Source organism: Phaseolus vulgaris, chromosome 8 (genome assembly GCF_051622355.1).
Source record: "Phaseolus vulgaris cultivar YP4 chromosome 8, ASM5162235v1, whole genome shotgun sequence".
Taxonomy (NCBI): domain Eukaryota; kingdom Viridiplantae; phylum Streptophyta; class Magnoliopsida; order Fabales; family Fabaceae; genus Phaseolus; species Phaseolus vulgaris.
The window spans coordinates 28,176,840-28,195,818 of NC_143505.1; the positions used below are offsets into that span (position 1 = coordinate 28,176,840).

Below are 18,979 nucleotides of genomic sequence, written 5' to 3' on the forward strand. Positions count from 1 at the left end.
TTAAATCAATATTTATTATTTCATAGTTGAGAGTAATAATGTTATTGAAGGTGTATCTTAGCTTGATATTGGTCAACTTATTTATATAGTTATATTCGATCCTCGTGGTAATAAGTCTTGATTAGCATGTTTTTTAAAGTTAATTTTTGTATTAGTTCGACATCCAATACAAATTCCCTGCAAATCTTATGCTTAAGTGACCTATTACTTGTTTGTATGAGATAGTCAGTCATGCCTAGGACATCTCAGCTATATACAATACACTTGGCCCGTAAGCACGACAAGTATGGTTTGGAGATATTCATTGGTTTCACTTTGTCGAGGTCCTCATGCCAACATTCCTACAAGAAAATTTGGCATTCTTGAATTGTAACCAATTAGCAATGTTGATTCACAATATGTCGAATTGTACTTGGATAACCATCAGTCCCTCGGGCTCGAAAGGCCTAGCTTTGTAGAGTCTAGAATGTTCCCACAATTTTGGAGGGAATAGCAACGTAACTACTTCTCAAAATTCACATTCGAAAAGGTATGACTGTTGGATGAGGTTGGATCAAACGATTGTGAAATCTCACTACGGTTGGGTTTGTTGCGCTTCATTTCCTATAAATAGTGGTTAGGTTCCGAGAATTCCCCTACCCTATAGATTAGTGATGTCTTCCTCTGGTAGCTTTTCGTCTTCTTCTGGTGGGCGCTCTTTGGTTGATTTCAGGGAATCCTCGGTAGTTAAAGGTAGCGGGGTTTTAGGATGAAGTTATGTCAGGTTGACGCTTTGGATAGGGTCAGGATATTAGGCCTGGAACAGGTCAAGGGTGATATACTATTACAAACTTGGTATAAGTGGATAGACATGAGAGTGACAAAGTAATTCTCTCGATATACAGATGGTCATCAATGGTCGAGTCCTTTGTGTCGAGTGCCCCTATGTTAAGTTTGGAGGCTGAGGTTGGTATTTTCTTAGCCGAAAGGTGTTGTGCTATTGACAATGTCTATCATGGCCGAGAGGGTGTCGGGTTGGACTTCTTCGTTTACACTTGTTTCTTTACCGACCTTCCCATGTGCTTATAGTTTAACAAATTTACAATGAGTGTTCTCTGGATCCTAAACGTTTCCCCCACGCAACTTTATCTGAACTGGGGCATCACTACAAGCTTTTCGGTTGGTATGCGAGATGTTGTGGTTGAGCCCTTATCCGCAAGTTTTCATTCACTATTATAGCTCTCGGTCAACTGATCTGGTAGGGTGGCTTTCTCTTATTAGTCATCCAGGATCTTTCCATTTTGTGTCGTATACTTCCTCTTATAAAAATTTTAAGGATATATTTTTTAAGATTTTTATAGATTCGAGGGGTTTTCCTTTTTTTTCTTTGACAATAACTATAAATTGAATTTTCCTTTTTATTGGATTCGGAAACTTGTCCAATATTAGTCATGGTCAAGGTGATCCATCACTGCCGACCATCTCTTCAAAATTTTGTATAAAATTTTGTTTATGCATAAGGAAGTCTTTTTATTAATGGAAATGGACGAATATCTATTACCATCGGGGGTTTATGAAATCTTGTTAGAGTATAACACTTCAGTTTAGTATAAGAAAAATTAGAAAGAATTGAATTATAGGTATTTTGTTTGAGGCTTATAAATTTCTACTATTTTATAGGTTTTAATGTGGAAAAGGTTCAATATAAGAAGGTTTCACAGTTTGAGATATTGGAGGGCAAGAGAAACTAAAGACACTTTGGAGGCACTATTTCCACATCACTAATGGTTTGGTAGGAATTAATTTCATGGTTTTATACATTTATCTTAATGAAAACACAACTTGTGCAATTTGGAACTTGTGAATTTTTTCTTTTGTTACAACCATTCATCTATCCATTACAAAAAAAATGTATACGGTGATGGTTATTTTCGTATAAATTGACATTTATAAATGTCATAATATACGCGTATTGAGGTTCTCCAAACTGTCATAGAACTGACCGCCTTAAAGTTTAATATGACGGTCTTATGCAACCTGCGACAACACCCGCCATTTAATGTTTTACATAAAGTGACAATTTTTGTATGTAATTAATGTCAGTCAAAATTGTCGCAATTTATTTCATTGAAAAGGATTTGAGCGCAAAACACGACATATGTAAATTCCATTATATACGATATAATGTGACGTTTTTAATTGTCAATATTATAATAAAATTGTAAAAAATAATACGTCAGTTTCAACTAATGTAATTTCAATTCTAAATAAATCGAATTCAACCACCACTTTTTATAATATCATTTGCATAATTAAACAACTAAACATATTTAATTAAATATATTTTCATAATAAAAAAATTAAATACTAATAAAATTAAATACTATAGAAAGTTATAAGCATTCACTCATTGCATTGAAAATGAGAACATACAACAAAAAGTTGATACATAATTATTCAAAAGTAAAAAAAACACACAAAATAGTTTTAAACATCATCGTAACATTCAAATTATTACAATTCATCCCTAATCAATTTTGCTTCCAACACTTAATCCTATTACTTGATTAGGTGATGGAGTTCCACTCCCAATATTTGGTGCCTGAAATAAATAATAAATAATTTGGAGTTAATAATTTTCAACGTTTATAATTATAAAATAAAAGACAACACTAAAGATTTAAATATACTAATACCTCATTGATGGATGCATGTACCAAATTAGATACCATTGCAACAAAATGTTTTGGAACATCTTTTCTATAAGCAATATATGCAAGAAAAGTTTGCATTTGATTTTTCAAAGTTGTAAGCTCACTCACTACAAAAAAAAGTGGCGGTTTTAATATGGCAGTTATTAATAACCGCCATAAGTTTTCGTATAATACAACGTCTTAGTAACCGCCACAATTATCCTTCAGAATGTATCATTTTGAACTACCACAATTATCCTTCAAAATAAAAACCCCGCATTTTTCCTCCCTTCCCTCCATACACCATTCCTCATTATTCCCAACTTTTTTTGAAACTTGCCTTGACTCTTGGAAACTGAATAACTTTTAACTCTTCACACTTTCCATAAACACTCACACGAAACCTTTCTTCCCCCTCTCTCTCACGAAACACTCACGAAACCCTACCACTCTTCTCCCTCTCTTTCGGCAACAAAATCTCTCTTCACTACACACTCACGAAACCCTACCTCTCTTCACTCTCGCGTTAGGTTCTTCACTGATTTGAGTTGATTTTAGGATTGTTCATTTTTTGTGTGACACTTTACTTAGATTGAGATTTTAAGAAGGAATATGGTGAGAACTCTAAGAAGATCCCCACTGGACACGAACTTAACCAAGTGGTTAAGTAAGTGTGAAGGTTCACTTCACAAGAGCAAAAGGAAAAGACAATTACAAGGTGAACATGATGCCAATAGGTGCGGAATTAAAGAACATGAAAAGGAAACCCAAATAGAATTGTCGAATGGAAACAAGGAAACAAAACAAGAACATAAAAACAAAGAGTAAAATGGAATTGTTGAACCTTGTGATGTTCAATGTTTTGAAGAATCCAAATCCTTTGAAGGATGTTGAAGCCTCTGCTTTGCTTGTTGTTGTTGTGCTGGTTTAAGCTTTGTTCTGGGGTAGTTTATATGTTGTAATCCACCCTTGTATTAAATCTCAAGCAATTAGCATCTCAATCTTTATAAAAGTAAAATGTTTTTCAAACTAAGTTGAAACAACCGATTGTTTTGTCAAAACAACCGATTGTTTATACTTAGATGTTTTGAGAAAGATTGAAAACTGTTTTTGAATGGTTGAAACTGTTAAGTACCAAAACAACCGATTGATTCGAGGAAACAACCGATTGTTTGTTTTGGAACCATAATAGAAAAACTGTTTTGTGTTTGACTGAGCTTTAAATGCTTTAACAGAATACGCTCCAGTCATTAAATGCCAAACCAATCTTTTAATGCAATTTAAGAGTTTGTTAAGATTTGATAACAAACTACATCTTTGAATATATTAAGAAAAACAGATTTGAGAATTAAGATAATCTTTTGACAAAGTTTTTCAAAAGAGTTTTTCAAAGTGCTGAGATTGCTTAAGAGTTTGTGATTGATTAAGGTGCTGGAATAGGATTCTACTTGTATTGATTTCAGATATTCATCTGTAACAAGTGTAATCTTTGTAATCTGTTGAACAATTCATTTCTGTGTTTGCTGAGATTGGCTGTGTGTTCTTGAGGTGTTCAAGATCAGCAATCTTAGTGTTGGCCAAGGAGAGTGTGTTTCTTGAGGTGTTCAAGGTCATTCTCTTGGTTGTTGTGTAAGTGATCAAGTGGTGATTGCTTAGTGGATATCCTCAGGGTTTCTGAGAAGACTGGATGTAGCTCTGGTTTGGAGTGAACCAGTATAAACAACTGTGTACAATCTCTCTATTTCTATCTCTTTAAATTCAGTTTATTAGTTGTTTGCTGGTATAAACAACCGATTGTTTAGCTAAAACAACCGATTGTTTTTCTGGTACTACAGTTTTTGCTTGCTGTTTTGGCGAACTGAATTGCTTAATCAATTGGTTTCTGAGATAAATTCATTCTAGCTTTGAAAAGTTTGCGAAAACCCCCTCTAGTTTAAAACCATCTTTTCTAACAATTGGTATCAGATCTTGGTTCTTGAAAGTCATTCAAGTTGATCCTAAAAATCTTTTTAAAAATGGCTGATAGACTACCGTTTGGGGAAGGTGCCTCAATTAACAGACCACCCTTGTTTTGTGGTTTGAATTACCAGTTTTGGAAAGTTAGAATGAAAATATTTATGGAATCTCTTGACAAAGGAAATTGGGATGCAATTGAAAATGGTCCTTTTATCCCAAAGTTTGAAAAAGATGGTTCTGTCATTGAGAAGCCATGGTCTCAATGGACTGATGCAGAAAGCAAAAAGGCCAAATTCGATTGCATTGCCAAAAATATTATAACCTCTGCTTTAAATTCTGATGAGTTTTTCAGGGTCTCACAATGCAAATCATCAAAAGAAATGTGGGACACTTTGGAAGTCACTCATGAAGGAACAAATGAGGTGAAAAGGGCTAGAAAGCATGCTCTCATTCAAGAGTATGAGATGTTTAGAATGCTTAAAGGAGAAACAATAGCTGAGGTGCAGAAAAGGTTTACACACATCATCAATCACCTTATGAGCCTAGACAAAACCTTTGACAAAGAAGAGCTGAACATCAAGATCTTGAAATGTCTTGATAGAGCATGGCAACCAAAGGTAACTGTTATTTCCGAATCTAAAGATCTAACATCATTAAGTGTTGCTTCTTTGTTTGGAAAGCTTAGGGAACATGAGCTAGAGATGAATAGACTCAATGTTCAAGAGAGTGAAGATAAGCACACAAGGAGCATAGCCTTGAAAGCATCCACACATAAGGGAAAGCAAGATTCAAGTGATGATAGTGATGAGGAAAATCTTAGTTTGCTGTCAAGAAAGTTCAGCAAATTCCTAAAGAGAAACCGCAACAAAGACAACAACAAGGATAGGTATGGAAACAAGAAACCCAATTAATTTAATTCAAATAACTATACTTGTTTTGGTTGTGGTGAGCAAGGTCACATAAAGGCAGATTGTCCTAACAAGAGCAAAGAGAAAAAGACAAGCTACAAGGAGAAGAAAGGCAAGACAAAAAGAGCCTACATAGCTTGGGATGAAAATGAGGTGTCATCATCAAGTTCTTCATCATGTGAAGAGGAAAAAGCAAACATATGTTTGGTAGCTGAGAATGATGATGATTCTTGCAGTTCTAGTGAGGTAAGTTCATGTGCTTCCTTAAATGAACAAAATTATAGTGAATTACTTGAAGCTTTTCAAGAAACACATGATGAAGCTAATAGATTGGTTCTTTCAAACAACCGATTGAAAGATCTTAACAATGGGCTTGAAAAGAAAGTTAAATCACTTGAAGAGGATCTGAGAAAAGAAAAAAGTGATTTTGAAAAACTGGAAAATCATTTCAAAAATGCCTCTTGCAAGTGTGATACTCTCATATGCACAAATTGTGAAAATCTTGAGAAAAAGGTTCACTATCTTGTTGAAACTGTGGACAAGCTTTCAAAGGGGAAATCAAACTTTCAGAATGTCTTGGCATCTCAAAGTTGTGTTTTTGGAAAGGCTGCTTTAGGCTTCAACCCACAGAACAAGCAAGATAGGTTTTCAAAAAGCTTTTGAAGAAAATCTGAAAAACAACCGATTGTTAAGACGAAACAACCGGTTGTTACAAGCTTTTATTGCATGAAGAAAGGCCAGTCTGTTAGATTCTGTAAAATTAGAAAATTATGTTCCTAAAGGTTTTATGAAATGGATTCCTAAGGGATGTGATGTTTCTAACAGCAAAGAAAAGTCAAATGGACCCAAATTTGTAAGGGGACCAAATCTTGCTACTTGAAATTGTTTATGCAGGAAAAATAGAGAGAAAAAGAAGAACTGAGCCATCTGATCAAGCTGTTGAAGAAAAAGGCAGTCATTGAAGCTGAATCAATGCTATGCAAAAGATCAAAACAGTGAAAAGGAGTTTTCTTGATCAACAAGCAATTGGCTCATTGAAGAATCAACATAAGGATAAGACTTTCCTTTATTTGTTCTCAATCTCTGTTTCAAAGTTCTTTCTTGTGATTAATTTTCTTTTAATCAAGTTCATTTGATTTAAATTGCTTCTACTCATGGTTAAAAATTTCAAAAAAAAAAAATCAAGTTTTTAATGGCTGTAGAAAAACAACCGATTGTTTTGAGTATGACAACACTATGAAGAAATTGAATTAATTGCTTTTTTTAATTTCTATCCGTTGCAGATCAATTTGAAAGAGAGAATCTTGGTCAAATGATCTGTGTTGAAAGCTCATCATGTTCAGAAAGAAGTCATAACAGTCATAAAGGAATATATTCCAAAATCCTTGAAATTCAAGAGCCTTAATGACTAGTCAAAGATCACATGTGAAGACCATGTGATTTTCAGCTTTTTCTGACATTTTCTGTGCAGAGCAGAGTCAAGTCCTCTCTCTCTGAAAATCAGGTACTCTTTAATGAAATTAAATTCATATTGATTCTCTTACTGCTATAAAATCCAGTGCAGAATTCTTCCACAAGAACAACCAATTGCAACATCTCTTGCAATATCTCTTGCACCATCTCTTGCAAAAAAATCTGTGCAGTGTTCTCTCCTCTGTTTTCGTCTCTGTTGTCATGGAATCAACCCCTCCCACCTCCAAGAGAGTGAAAACCAAGGCTGTAAGATCTGGAGGAAGGCTGGAAGGTTGGTTTTCTGGAGACAATGATCTCATTGAGAAGTATAGATATGAGACAAGTATCAAGAAGATAAACAACCCCAAGGTTGTATGCTTTGATTGGCTGAAAAGTCAAAAGCTTGATAATGTGAGAAGGCTGCTCAAGGATCAATCTCTCAGAAAGTTCCTAGAGATGAAAGGAAACATTTATCCAGATTTGGTGAGGGTATTCTACACCAACTTGAAGTTTGAGGGAAACAACCTTGTTTCTCATGTGAAAGGTGTGGTAATGGAGATAACTCATGAAGTTTGGGCTGTTGTGGCTGGGCTTAGGTTTTCTGGTCTGAGAATCAACAAGGGAAACCTTGGTGTGGTGGAGGATTTTAACAATAATCAATCTCAAGTTACAAAAGTTGCTTGAAGAATAATCAATCTCAAGTTAGTACATGCTCGGTTGGAGGTTTGAAGCTTGATGAGAGGTTGCTTGCTCTCATTGTAACTTGGATTCTAACTCCAAGGGGGAGTAACCACTCTGTGCTAACTGAAGAGGATCTGGTTTATATCTTATGCATCACCAAGAAAATCAAGATCAATTGGATTCATATAATCAAAGAGCACATGCAAAAAGCCATAAGGTTAGGTGATTATCATTATCCCTATGCTGTTTTAATATCTAAGTTTCTACACTTTTTTGAAGTTAATCTTGAAGATGGAACTTCTGAGCTGGTCAAGTCAACTAAAGAGTTGAACAATGGATCACTCAGCAAGATGGGTTTTACAAAAGTAGGTGGAAAATGGATAAGCAAGGATGGTGATCATGGTGCCTCATCTAGTGGTGCTGCAAATCTTGAACAAGATGAACTTGCTGATATGGATGTTCAACATGAAGATCCAACTGAAAATTTTCAAGATGCAGAACCCAGTGCTGCTGATGGACATCAAAGAATGCCAACCATGTCGTCATTTGAAAGAATCATGATGAATAGGCTTGATAGCTTTGTTGAAAATCAAAGGAGCCTCCATGATCTTTGTGTTAGTAATTTCCAAAGAATTGACACCAGGTTTGACAACATGGATGCAAGGTTTATGACTCTGGATGAACAGATTGAAGTTGTCCAGAATCAAATCTTTGATCTTCAGTTTGCTGATGAAGAAGAATGAAGGAAAAACAACCGATTGTCATCGAAACAATCGATTGTTTTTGGCTGTTCTTTTCTGGTTTTAAAAATTTCTTTCCTTCTGCTGTTGCTGTTTTATTCTGATGTAATGAAAATAATATCTTGTTTTATCTCTTATCTTTGTGTATTTGTGAAGACAAATAGGGGGAGATAAATGTTGTGTTTCGAGTTTGTTTTAATGTTTCTGTTTTAAAGTTGATAAAACTGTTTGGAATATGTAATATGTTTCTGATATTAGATGTTTTAAGCTTTAAACTGTTTATCTGTATGCTAACAGAATATCAGAAGTTCAATGTATTGCTCAAAGTTCTATTGCAGGAATTGCTTCAGATTTAATCAGGTACAACACAAGCATCAGGGATTTGTCTTCATCAAATAGGGGGAGATTGTTGAACCTTGTGATGTTCAATGTTTTGAAGAATTCAAATCCTTTGAAGGATGTTGAAGCCTCTGCTTTGCTTGTTGTTGCTGTGCTGGTTTAAGCTTTGTTCTGGGGTAGTTTATATGTTGTAATCCACCCTTGTATTAAATCTCAAGCAATTAGCATCTCAATCTTTATAAAAGTAAAATGTTTTTCAAACTAAGTTGAAACAACCGATTGTTTTGTCGAAACAACCGATTGTTTATACTTAGATGTTTTGAGAAAGATTGAAAACTGTTTTTGAATGGTTGAAACTGTTAAGTACCAAAACAACCGATTGCATCGAGGAAACAACCGATTGTTTGTTTTGAAACCATAACAGAAAAACTGTTTTGTATTTGACTGAGCTTTAAATGCTTTAACTGAATACGCTTCAGTCATTAAATGCTTTGACCAATCTTTTAATGCAATTTAAGAGTTTGTTAAGATTTGATAACAAACTACATCTTTGAATATATTAAGAAAAACAGATTTGAGAATTAAGATAATCTTTTGACAAAGTTTTTCAAAAGAGTTTTTCAAAGTGCTGAGATTGCTTAAGAGTTTGTGATTGATCAAGGTGCTGGAATAGGATTCTACTTGTATTGATTTCAGATATTCATCTGTAACAAGTGTAATCTTTGTAATCTGTTGAACAATTCGTTTCTGTGTTTGCTGAGATTGGCTGTGTGTTCTTGAGGTGTTCAAGATCAGCAATCTTAGTGTTGGCCAAGGAGAGTATGTTTCTTGAGGTGTTCAAGGTCATTCTCTTGGTTGTTGTGTAAGTGATCAAGTGGTGATTGCTTAGTGGATATCCTCAGGGTTTCTGAGAAGACTGGATGTAGCTCTGGTTTGGAGTGAACCAGTATAAACAACTGTGTACAATCTCTCTATCTCTATCTCTTTAAATTCAGTTTATTAGTTGTTTGCTGGTATAAACAACCGATTGTTTCGCTAAAACAACCGATTGTTTTTCTGGTACTACAGTTTTTGCTTGCTGTTTTGGCTAACTGAATTGCTTAATCAATTGGTTTCTGAGATAAATTCATTCTAGCTTTGAAAAGTTTGCGAAAACCCCTTTAAACAATTCACCCCCCTCTAGTTTAAAGCCATCTTTTCTAACAGGAATGACAATGAAAGAAGAGATGAATGAAGGAGAAAGCTTATGTGATGGATTTGAGAAGTGGAACACGCCACTTGGAGTGTGGTTGGCCTCCAAGATAACTGATGCTAGCCGCCACTTGAGAGCTCTCAATTACTCATAAGATAAGACCTAAATGCTATGAGGAATTCAAACCTCACTAACACCTCACACAATTTATGCAGAGTAACTCTTTCAACTTGAAAAATACACTAGGTAGGCCTCCTTTTTATAGGTGAAGCAGCCTTGGAGAACAAACTAAAGGGGTAGGATGGGAAAAGGGAAAAAATGGGCAGCCTTAGGGTTTGACTAAGTCAAACCCGCATCCTAGGCTTGTCCTTCTAGAAACTAGGTCAAAATGCCTTCCAAAAGGGCTAGGAACAAGCTAAAATGCTACCTACACCCCCTATTATACTAAAGGCACCTTATTTTAGCCTATCATTGCTATTTGGACCCCTAAAGTGAGTCCAAATTATTTACTAATATATTCTATTTTTTAAGAAGACCAAAAGGAAAAACTTCTGATATTCGGGTTTATAACTTCTTCTTTTGGTGATTCTTTCTCGAGGCTTGGTGGGGCCTAGTTTTGTATCTTGAGATGACTGACCCTTTTGGAAAGTTCTTGTTGTGTCCTTAGTTATCTGTCGGTTTGTATCATTAACTCTCGCCCTCACGAAACACAACTCCTCCTTCACGCGTCTTCTCAGTCCCGTGCACACGTACCTAACCTAATGCCACCATTGTCCGCCACTGTCTGCCATCGCCTCCTCCTCCTCCATCGTTTGTTTGATGGTGTTTGTAAGGAAATGTTTTGATATGGTTTTTTTGTTGTTGAGCTAGTTGAGGATAATTTTTTTTATAAGTTAGATGACTTGTTTTGATTCAACATACCATTGCGTTTGTGTTCTTTGTTGTTTCTAATTGCATAAAACTTTGGTGACTTAATTTCTTTGGAATTCTTTAACTTAGACAATATGCTTTGATTTATCAACATTGTGTGTGTCCTTGTTTATTTTGGACTTATATTATAATTTATAAGTACTGCTGAGTGCTGATTTTGATTATATCTATCAGGTTGTTGAAATTATTGATAGGTATGACTCGTAGTGCATTCCGCCAAACGTGACAGACAAGGTGTCATACATTTAGACTTTTGGAGAAAAGCCATGCAACAGTGAGGTACATGTAAGTTTTCTTGGTGCTGATTTCACTTATTGATGTTTAACCATTATTTTTATATTAACTTTGCTCCCATAATTGATGAATTGTGGAATTTTGATGGTTGCTTCATTTGTTTGTTTTATAATACATTGATTTTGTGAATAGGTGGACAAACATATAAAGTCTCCTATCTATGTCTACTACACGCTTGGAAACTTTTACCAGAATCATCGGCGATATATACTCCTTTTATTTCTTGTAAATCACACAATTCTATCATCAATTTGAATTTCGTGTTTACCAGCCACTGGGAATTTTATTGTTATTTAATAAGAATTCAAGTATTCAACAATGATTTATGTATGGCATCTCTGCTTCTTTGCTAGGCTCCTTTGTATTGGGAGATATTTGTAAATAAAGGATTAAATTCAGTTAGGATATGCTGTGTATATCAGTGAAATATATCAGTTCTATATCAGTGAAATATATTCACTTCTCAACATTATGATTATCTTGCAATGAATTCTTTCACACACTTACTATGTAAAATGTTATATTAGTAAATCTTTTATGCCTGGTATTCTGACTTTGCATTATTCTTATGGCTATTTATATTATCAGAATACAATATATGTATGTTTATTTTAATTTAGAAGAGTTCATTTTATACATTCCATTAGGATTATTTGTTTCCTATCTTCAGGTAAAATAGCTAATAGAGAGCATAGTCAGGAGTGAAACCTCAATCCTAGTAAGATTCTTTTGACTCTACATGTATTTCTTTTTGTATAATTGTTTCTTTCTGTATTGATTTTGTAACAATTCAAATAAGAAGTCAATAGATGGCAAAGGTAGATGGCAGGTGGTGTGTAAGAGTTGATTCTAGACAAAAGACAAGTTTTAAGGGTCTATTATTGTCCAACGAGCAAGAAGTTTGGTGGCAAAGGCTGAAGCAGATGTGCTTTTAGCATTAACCAAAAAGATTACAAATGTGATATTATAAAGATTCTAATGGTCATGTTCTTTTTTTCTTATATGAAGTCTTTTAATTCGTGTACTGATGCAGTTGGACCTTGACGATATTGAAAAGATATTAAACAGTTTGGTTCAACTAGATGTGCTAAATATCTTGTAATGTTTTTAAAGAGAAGTGGCTCTCTCTATATTCCACTATATGCAATTATTCTCTTGTAAGATTTACTCTGTTGGCTTTCAAGGAGTTTATTTACTGGTTTTCCTTTCAATGATAATTCCCTTGAGAGTTTTCTTATTTCTGATTTGAATTGTGAGAGATATAATTTTATGATGTTAGAAATATGATTTGATTACATTAAATAGATATATATGATATCATAAGCAATTAATAACTTTAATATGATATAGGGCACCTTTATCACACTAACACAACAATTGTAATAAAAAACATATATAATATTCATACAACTCTCTAATATTCCTTCGTCTTTTAAGGATTTCCATTATTTGCAGACGATTGAGATTTACGAGACCGCTTCTGTTTGGATAGTCGTTTCGCAAACCGGTGAAACAAAATATTCAAGCATGAGACTTAGCACAGGCACATTCAAAATCATGCTCAAATTCAATACTTAATTAACACTGTTCCTATGAGTTTGGAATCATAGTATGAATATGATGATATATTAATTTTAATATGTATACCTCTTCATGGCTTCTTCATTTGTTTCAGAAGAATTAGCAGATTCATAAAGACCAGTTTTGAAGTTAATCTTTGAAACTGGTTTCTTTAACAGTTATTTTCCAACTCTGACCAGTTCATTCAAACACTACAAAAAATATTATTTTTAACGGGGGTTATTTTTGGCATTTCCGGCGGTTTTAACCCCCGTTAAGTGCGTTACCCGCGGTTTGCTTTTCCCCTGGTAGATCCAGCGTCGCTAATGGTTACCAACGGTTTTTATGAACCCCTGGAAAATAATTACTTCCCGACGGTTTTGAAACCTCCGTTATTACCGGCGGTTTTGAAACCCCTGTTATTATCGGCGGTTTTGGAAACCCCCGTTATTACCGACGGTTTTGAAACCCCTATTACTTCTAGGAGGTGCATATATAAAAAAAGTAGGTGACAAATAATAAAAATGTCGAACCAAAATTACCAAACGGTTTTTCAAACCATGTGTTCTTCTTCTACCACCTAACACTAATATACTACTACCTTTCAACTTTTTTTTATTTACCTTTCAGGGTTTTGTAATACTATATAGGTATCATTTTTTCATAATGAAAATATAGACACTAAATCATTAATGTAATTTGTTTAAGATGTGATTAACACAATTTCGTATTAATACCAAATAATTATATTGATATAAAAAACATATATTACTTACTAGTTCATTCATCTTATTTATTAAGATTTATTTAGTAACCGGTGTTAGAATAATAAACATAAAGATTTATTTTTGATTCTTATTATAAAAAAAATAAATTCATTATATATAAATGTATAAATGTGTAACAGTAGCCAACATTAAAAGTTAATTGTCCTGGAACAAAATCCTGAAGAATATTTAACGTTACTTTCATTGGAAACGGATCCACTACTTCTTTTCAGCGTTTACAGATTCTAATTAACCAAACAAAATGTCTATGTAGTCTACACCTAGCTATTTCTTCCTTTTGCACATAAGTAACTGATACACAGTACAATTATATACCTTGACTCACTTCTGTGCTTCTTGGTCTTGCACATCTGTCATCAATACACTAGGATTTTCTAACTTTAAGACTAACAATTAATTATGAAGGAGTTGATTCTTTATCAGATTTTTTTTTTATCTTTTAAAAATAATAAATTAAATAAAGAAAGAGAAAACAGGAAGTAGATTACGCCTTTTCCCCCATAACATTATTTGTGGTTGTGGTGGAGAAAAGAGTAACCTGAAGGTGGCTTTTCACATGAGATATGGTAAACCCCTTTGCATTCATGAGTTGTAAAACCAACTTTGGTGTGGCTCCTGTAAATACAAATCAATACCAAGCCTTTTTGAAGTTAGCTTATAGTTTTACGTGAAATGGTATAATAGTGTTCCGGCATGTCAATGATATATATGATTATCATTCCAAGTGTTGTTGTCAACTCAACGTGGTCATTCTTATTTTTCTTTTCTGAAACACCTTTTGTACATCTTTTTAAACTATCTTATTAGTAAAATTATAAAAAGAGAAATGTTCTAATAAGACCACTGGGAATAATATTTAAAAATTAATACCCATTTATGATTTCTTAATTTTACAGGTAATATTTAAATACAACCTCAGAAGAAATTAAATTCTAAATTAATATAAAACAATAATAGCATATGTTTTGTAAAATAAAATAAAAAACTGAGTAAGATGTTAAATAACAATAACCTATAAATAAATAGATTTTTATGCATTATCTTATTATCTATTCATCCGTACAATGCTAGTTGGGAATGATTCTAGGATTTGCATGTTGACATAGCAAGAAATAAACAGCCAACGTTCCACCGTTCCACCTGCTCCATAGATGTTCAACAGTATCAACAAATATACACATTCAATATGTCATATGTGAAATACTAGTATGCTTGATTTCCTTAGTCCAACCAAAAATATACTAATTACCAAAATCAAACAAATACCTTGACCATTATCCTTCCCTTGTAGTACAATAAGAACATATTCGGAGCAGCGGCAACAGAGTAAGAGAGTATATAATCAAAGAAAGAGCTCCAATCACATCTTTCTGGTTGTCAATTCCATGAGGAAATGTTTTATAGAAAACATAGAAAGGGGAAGTGCCCAAATCTCCATAGACTACACCAAGACTCTGATATGCATGCCTCAAAAGTAACAGTGTAGAAATTTTCTAACCAAATCAAACCAATAACAATAGCAAATTATACACCAAATTGTATGGCAAGCATAATATCTTTTGAAACTGTAAATGATAATTAGAGAATGAAGAAATTCCAATTGAAAGTTTAACTTACTCAAGAGACATGTAAAAATATAGATTTCTTACTCTACTCAACATTAGATATGTTTTTGGAGAAGAGTTGGTTCTAACTTGTCTTGATAGCCTTTGTCACCAAGTGGTCAGAAGTCTAATCTTTTTCTGCTCCACTGGAATTCCACCTAATTGCTTACATAGGACTTCCCCATTAATAAAGCATTTCTCATGAAAAAAAAAATCATATCTCTTTGTGAAATCATATCAAAATTTGTATCTAATAATTTGTAATTTTTTATCTGTTGAATCATGACAGATCATTTTGCTTTAATTATATACAATTTAAGCAACTATTTTTCTCAATTTATGTAACGTTATTGTCTCTTGCCCCTCTTTTTTGGCATGCCTAATATCATCTCCTACCTTGACAATAAAGTTTGAACGTATAAACAACAAGTGAAACTCAAGAAAGTGCAACTTCCTTGTTCTTCAATGTAAGAAATAGTTCCTTAAATGTTATTTCACGAGAAAATGCAATTGCCAATAAAGTTTCTCCTAATAATAAATATGTTTATGTCACATTATAAGGATAAGTAGGCAATTACCACATCAGCTACATGTTCTTGTTACTTGGTGTCTGTTGCTTGTGACTTGTATGATATAAATGCATATTGTGTTGGGTTGTGACAAGCATTTACTTTTAATTTCCTGAAAATCATAAAGCAATGGTTTTAAGCAAACATGTAGCAATAGTTTTAAGCAAAAATTAAGGGACTGAACAACAAATAGGAATTTCAGGATCTAATTGAAAGAGATTTCAAAATTATAGGGGCTCATTACACATTTTAAATCATATAGATACCTATTTAAAGATTCAGAGAAAATACAGGGGAAAACATGTGACTTATCTTTTGAAATAAACTTCATTGAACAAGAACTTTTATAACCATAAACAGGCATAAATAGTTCAAGAAACATCAGTATATTTGCTGGCTTAAGCTGTCAATGATTGAAAAAAATACCATTAGTTGTCGATTTAAGACAACCTTGTTACCAGCTGAAGAGTAGAGAGCACTCTTAAGTGTAGTACAAACAGTAGCATCTGGATAAATCTATGATTATAATTACAATCAATACAGTACGTTGTCTACCCAAGCTTCAGAAAAACCAACTAAAGATAACAGATTCCCAAAGTTGCCTTCAGAAAAAAGCTCAACAACATTGAATTCAAAGTTATAAAAGCAAATAAATGAAAATTGACTTATTTTCTAAAGATATTCAAGAATTATGTCAATCCAGTTACAAAAAAGGGAAGTGGACAATGTACATACCTCATTGAACCTTTGCCTTCTCCTATAAGCCTGCATATAGCAATACCCAATATTTCATAAACTCTAAACCAAAAAAACATAAATCTCCAAAAAGAATCAACCAGGAAAGGCCAGATTTTTACACCAGACGCGACCCGAAAAATATGACTTTTCCTTACCAACCTCTACTGGAGTTAAACTTTAAAGTTTACACTTGAATTATAGAAAATGCTGAAAAGAAACTTGGAGTGAATTTTGACAATATAAATAAATTTAAACATATTCGTTTGGGTTAGAAAAAGTAACAAGAGAGAGGGGGGATAATTCCTCATAATAATAATAATAATAATAATAATAATAAATTAATAAAAAAAGAAGATGAGTGTGAGGAATCAAACCTCTTCCTTTCACAAACGAGCATTCTCTTCCTGGAAAATTGTAATCAAAGACTCTAACTCAATTTATAAGTCTGGAAACAACATAATCACATCATCACCACACACTGCCACTCGCCGAACAAGTTTCAAATTCAAAAATAAAATAAAATTGAAAACAAAAAAAAGTTACTAATTTTTCAGTTACTTTACCCAATCTTTGAGCCTATTCAGTGTTCCAAAACATGCTCTACAAACTATCAGGAACAAATCATCCAAAAATAAAGCAAAACATAAATACAAAGTTTCTCACAATGAAAAAAATCCTAAAATAAAGGAACAAATCCAATAAGATAAAATGTCGAGTTCTAAGAATACACAAAGTAAACAAAACGAAAGGAGAGACGAACCGGAGCGGAGACCCGAGTCACCGAACTAGCAAAATGCATTGTAGTTCTTGGAACGAGAAGTACTGCAATCTGGAACGAAAATGCATCAGAGAATAATTTGTTCACAAAAACAAACAAAAATGATCTAGGTCGTGTGAAATGGGGGAAAATACAAATCAATTTTGAAAAACAAACTAGGGCACAAGATGAGAGAACATCGATTGAGAAATGCAGAAATCAGAAGAGTTGGAGAATATGATATACACTGAAAAATCTCTAAGCTCCCGCTGTGATAGCCCTACACCATCTCCGTAAGTGTGTTGTTCTGTAAAAAAAATTCCAGGTAGTAGCTTTCTTAAGAGATAGAAAAGTTAAAATAAAAAATAAAAAATAAAAACTTTGCATGCGGTTTATTAAGAAACCGCAGAAACTTAACAGGGGTTATAAAAATCGCCAGTATGTATCATGTCATACTAGTTTTAGTAGAGGTTATTCTAACCCCTCCTAACAAACCTCTACTAAAATTAAGAATTTTTGTAGTGAAATTCTCCTCCGTGGCCAAGTCCATAGAAGATAAGTTCCCAGTTAATGTATCGTCCTACAAAATTTGAATACAAGAATTCATTTGTAAATATAAGAAACATTATTAGTATATTTTGAGCGAATTATTGAGTTAAAATTATGTGGAATGATGAGAACTTGGATTCAGAGGTAGTTGTGTTCAGAATTGAGTGCTCAAAAAAACTGAAGAGATGTGACATGTAAGAACTGGCTTGACCAAAGGCATCAATTAAAGGGGAAACCCAACTCAAGGTACCCCATTCAACTGCTTCTTTAGCACTGTATTTGGTTTCTTGTTTCTGAGAACTTGTTACCAATGATATCACCAAAAACCTATCGTATTGCATTGTTTCCACATTCAAGCTGGCACATGGCCCTTCATGAGAAATTTTGTTTGTCATTTCTGTCATGGCCACCAGTGTCTGCATCACCAAATTTACATTTTTTCATCTTAGTGATTCATTTGAATCATATTGTTGAGATTTTACTTTAAAATTCATTTAAAATATAAGATTGTGCATGTATCAGGTTATTTGCTGCGAAACCACCATCTATTAGGTCAAAGTTGCCCAAGACATCACCATGGTGGGTTTTGGTTTCAAAGGAATGAGCTGGAAGATAGGTTGGAGCTGCTGAAGTTGAAATGCATATATCCAACAACAACCCATTCAAATTTGGCCTCTTCAACTATTAAAACAAAACTTTATGTTGGCACTTTCTTATTCTATTTTTAATTTTCAAATAAACTCAATTTTTCTTTCTACAATAAATTTATTTAATATAATACATTAATGGAAAAGGGATGAACCTGGAAGCTGGAAAAGATGGTAGGTTGAATCAAATGCTGAAATGACAACATTGGTCAATGTCTGGTGAAACCTTTTTTCGCCTAGTTTTTCCCTAATAAGCTTGTGTAAATACTTGCCAGCAAGTATACTATTTGCCAGATATATAATATATTGCTTTTGAACAAAAATATATGTTTGGTCTGGTCACTTTTTATTGCATCTAGCATCAAAAGGGCTTTGCTTGTAATAATAATGAACATGAACTATAATTATAACATATTCAATTAACGTATTATAACATATTCAATTAACGTTTGGAAGTGGTTGACTTGTAATATAATGCCCTTTATTATGACATTGCTTTATGATGTCACTTTATCCCCTCTTGATAGGCATCTTTCATGCATATGGAGAATCAATGTTTTTTTTTTCTTGATATTTCTTTTAGAATAAGAAGATGAGAGAAGA

At 33.5% G+C, this 18,979-nt stretch overlaps 1 long non-coding RNA gene across 15 annotated transcripts; it reads right to left on the minus strand.

Annotated features, from left to right (window-relative positions):
- Window positions 1-14,414: 14,414 nt before the first annotated feature.
- Window positions 14,415-17,693, minus strand: LOC137826423 (uncharacterized). 15 transcript variants are annotated; one of them, XR_016515231.1, is made up of 8 exons: window positions 17,427-17,683; window positions 17,184-17,252; window positions 16,798-16,868; window positions 16,421-16,450; window positions 15,695-15,797; window positions 15,162-15,274; window positions 14,779-15,005; window positions 14,415-14,652 (listed from the first exon to the last, which is right to left on the minus strand). It is a non-coding gene; the product is annotated as an uncharacterized LOC137826423 (long non-coding RNA). The 15 variants fall into 15 exon arrangements; XR_011083494.2 differs by adding an exon at window positions 16,987-17,030 and having other exon boundaries at window positions 14,779-15,797; window positions 17,184-17,245; window positions 17,427-17,693; XR_016515232.1 differs by having other exon boundaries at window positions 14,779-15,274; window positions 15,695-16,088; window positions 16,798-16,827; window positions 17,427-17,693.
- Between the last annotated feature and the right edge of the window lie 1,286 nt (window positions 17,694-18,979).